Here is a 4,258-nt window from a genome sequence, read left to right as displayed (position 1 = left end):
CTCAAACTCTCACCAAGTGTTCATATGTACGGTTACCAAATTGTAATTTTTTAAAAAAGGTCTGTGTTCCAAATTACTCTCTTTTCTTTCAGAAGCTTCCTGAAATACATATGTTCTCACAGAAGTGCCCATGGATTGTTACTGATTCTTTTAATTGATTTTTACTGTATTTTTTCATTACCATTTAGTCAGTCCTCTTATACCCCTCCCCCCACACTTACCACACTTGGCCACGAGTCCTGTCTCTTTTTTTGCCCAGTCCCTCCATCCTCTAACCAACCCCCATCCATGGATATTTAAATTAAGCATATTCCTACCCCATAATAACAATATAATGGCTAATGCCATTAAGTACTTGGTACGTGCTAGGGACTCACTGAATTCTCATTGATAGCTCTATAGGGTGGGCCCTCTTCTTTGCCCAGTTTGCGAGGCCAAGGGATTAGCAGTCACCGTGGACTTGAGAGTCCAGCCTGTAACCTGTGCTCTTAGCCGGACTGCTGTGGAAATTGGCCAGAGAGAAAACCACTTGGAAGTGCAGACCATTCTCTTCAGCCTCTGTAGTTCCCAACAGAGTGGTTCCCCAGCAGGCACGAAAGGTCGTGTTGAATCTGCATACAGCTTCTGTTGCTGTTGAGCAGTTTCATATTTGACAGAATGAAAACGTCTCCAGAACCTTATTATTACTTATGCAGAAATAGCAAGCGCCTACCAATAGAAAGTGCTGTGTGAAGATACAAAGATTGGGAGGGAGACGTGGCTCTAGCCTTGAGCTTAGGCTGCGGAAGGAGGGGTGTGCATGCGTGTCGCCTTCCCCACTCTCACCCGGACCTGACGTGTGCCGCGCGTGTTTGCTTCACTGCCTGTCTGCCCCGCTAGCTTAGATGCTTTGGGGCAGGAGCTTGTCTTATTCCCGAACGTATTCCGAGCCCTGGAACAGCCCGAGCACCGGTAGGCACAGAATAAACCCCCATGGAGTAGATGGACATGACAAAGGGGAGTTTGTGGTGTGGACCAGGCCTCTCTCTCCAGGGGAGGGAATAGCAATGGTGAAGACAGGAGATAAACCAAAAGGAACATTTATATAACTGAATGCTGTAGTTTGGTCTGTGATGGAGGAGGTGGGAAAGCTGGAAGGCAGGGCAGCTACCTCAAGGAACTGGAATAGTTGTGTGTTTTTTTTTTTAAGAATCCTAGGCCTTACCCTGTTAGAAAAATGGGGCTTGGAACAGGTGAGAGTCAAAGTTGAGCTTTCAGGTTAATCTGAGGTGGATTGGGCTCGTTTTTTTTTTCAAGGAGAAAAACTTCCTCTTGCTTATCCATGTATCTCCAATTCCTAGGCCAAAGTAAATGATAGGCAACCTTTAGTGAGCTTTTGCTACATGCTAGGTACATGTTAAGCGATACACAAACATTTACTTCCTTTAATCTTAATTATATATTGAGGTGGTATCTCCATTTTAGGAAGAAATAGGCTCTCTGAGATAAAGTAGCTCAGAATCAAGTACTAGAGACTAAACAAATTGGAATGAAGAATAAAAGAGGCCCTGGCTGGTGTGCCTCAGTGGTCAAGTGCTGGCCTGTGCATCAAAGGGTCACAGGTTGGATTCTCAGAGCACATGCCTGGGGTTTGGGCCAGGTTCCCCAGTAGGGGGCGCGCAAGAGGCAACCATACGCTGATGTTTCTCTCCCTCCCTCCCCCTCTCTCCAAAAAATAAATAAAATCTTTTAAAAAGAAAAGAAGAAAGGTTAGAGGTTAAGGGAGTTATGTTTAGTTAAAGACCCTATAAGCTTTATTAAGTCGAATGGGTTCAGATACCAAAATGCTACAATCTTGACAATGGCTTCAGGGTCCTTTGCTCTTGATATTACACCCTCCCCCCCCCATTAAGAACCACGTGTAACGAACTAAGTACCAACAGCAGGTCTAATGTGCAGCCCTCGTATTGCTAGCAGTCCTCACAACAAACTTGCCGAGTAACAGCCACATCCTACAGGTGAGGAAACAGAGTAACTGGCCGGGAGCCTGCAGGCCTAAAAGGTGGCAAAGCTGAGATCCTCACCCCATCTGCATTTCCCACTGCACCTCCACGCTGCTTCTCTGAAGGCTCTTTCAAGGGGGCCTCATCTCTGAAGACTCTGCAGCCCTGCGCTACTCACTGCTCTGCCAGACTGCGAATCTGATCCAGCCGTTGGGGCAGAGCTCTGTCCATGGAAAACCCAGCCCCGTCTCGGCCTGCCATCGGAATCAGAGCTAGCCTGGCTTTAAAAAAAGCAACAAGCTGCCACAAAAAGCTAAATCAGTCCTACCAAAAATCCTTTCCGGAGTCTGTTTGTAACCACACCTGAAAAGTATTCCCCTTCTCTCTTTCCGGGTTTCGCCTTCTGCTGGAGGCTTGTTCGGTCCTCACCACCAGCACCACAGGATTGTGTCACCCCTCCTGTCACTGCACTTAAGAGGCCTCTCCCAGGCCACAAAGCCAGGATTCTGCCAGCCCTGTTCATCAAAAAGTAGAGAGTCTGGCTTTAAGAGCCTGAGAGCCTCTTACTTTTTAAAAGGACCATGCATAGCCCTGGCCATTGTGGCTCAGGTGCTTGGAGCATCGCCCCAAAACCGAAAGGCTGAGGGTCCGATTCCCAGTCAGGGCCCATACCTAGGTTGCAGGTTCGATCCCCGGTTTGGGTGTGTACAGGAGACAATTGATACTTCTCCCTGGAATTGATGTTTCCCTTCCTCTCTAAAAGCAATGAAAAAAATGTCCACAGGTGAGGATTTTAAAAAAATAAATGAAAAGGAACATGCATAAATATGTGCAGACTTTCCAGCTATAACCAGAAAAACACACTTTGGTCTAAAACACATTTTGGGTAGAAACCTGGGATGCTGGTGCTGGGGAGATGAAAGGCAATTTCCTGTTGACTTTTTTTTTTTTTTGAAGTGGAGGGTGGAACAGAAGGAAATGGAATGAGAAAGCTGAATCATCCCAGTAGTTTTCCAGGAGACTCAGCCTTACCCATTTCCAAAATGCAATAAGGAAAAAGTTTGATTAAAATTCAAGGATACCTCTTCTCTGGGAGGTGTTTGGAAGGTTATCAAGTATAAAAAACAGAAATTAAAATGGGGCCTGGAACTGTAATGAGGTGTAGGCTGGGGGGCTCCAGGGACCTCCAAAGAGGGGATTTGTAATGGTGTCTAGAACTTGGGGTGCCCAAGAATATAGGATATCCATCCCCCCTACAAGCCTGGCTGGGCGTAGGGAGACCTGGAGCAGGGCCAAAGAGTTACTTTGCATATCAATAACAGACTAGTCTTCATATTTGTATGCAAAACGGTTATTTTGCATATCCACAGTAGGCTAGCTTGCAGCCTGAGTGGAGTCAGAAGGTATTCAGTACTTAAACCCAGATATAACTGGGAGGCAGCTCCCCTTATCACACCTGTGGGACTACGCCACAGTGCCACACCTGCCCGGACTCACTGTGGCAGCCCAGAAAGGCAGAAGGTGCGGGAGTGCTGGCAGGTGTAGTCGATTGTGGGAGGTGAAGGAAACCGGGCTACGGAGAAGGTTGCAGGCTGGGATTTAAACTAAAGGCGGCCACCTCGAGGAACTGCAACAGGAACAGGCACAGGAGACAATGTGAGGTGGAGGACAATGGGAGACCCTGCAGGAAGAAAAGGGGTGAAGGGACTCTGGCTGGCGGGCCACAAGGAGGTGCCTCGTGGATTAAGAACTGGAGATCTCGGCGACACAGCTGATGCTGCTGGGGACCGCGGGAGACCTGCCAGCAGAGCAGGGACACCCGGGAGGAACCGGGAGTCTGGCAGCGCTACAGACCTCTATTTCTTTTCCTGGGATGCGGCACCCCTGACTGGGCAAAGCAGGGAAGGCAGGACTGTGTGTGGGTGTTTGTGGGTGTTTGAAGGGACTTTGAGATTTTTAAGAGCGACATTCCGCCATTACTCGAAACCTGTATAACTTTTGAATAAACAGTTCCTTTCCTTTTTACCAAACTCTGGCACTGAGAGCCACAGTTCCTAAGAGCGGTGGGCAAAGAACCACAGTGCAGAAAGATGCCGGGGGAGGGGCCTGTTTTGGTAACAGTATCTGGGCCCCCAGGGGTCCACCCTGACAGAACTCCGGCTTACTCCCCAGTCCTTTCTTTCGCGCATACACAAAAGGCCCCACAAATGGGCTGAACTTCTGAGCATGCCGTTTGCAGCCCAGGAAATGAACCTGTCACTCTGGGAGGGGGCGTG

This window comes from Desmodus rotundus, chromosome 12 (genome assembly GCF_022682495.2).
Source record: "Desmodus rotundus isolate HL8 chromosome 12, HLdesRot8A.1, whole genome shotgun sequence".
Lineage (NCBI taxonomy): Eukaryota > Metazoa > Chordata > Mammalia > Chiroptera > Phyllostomidae > Desmodus > Desmodus rotundus.
The sequence above is the reverse complement of the archived record's forward strand: the minus strand, read 5'-3'. Positions refer to the sequence as shown.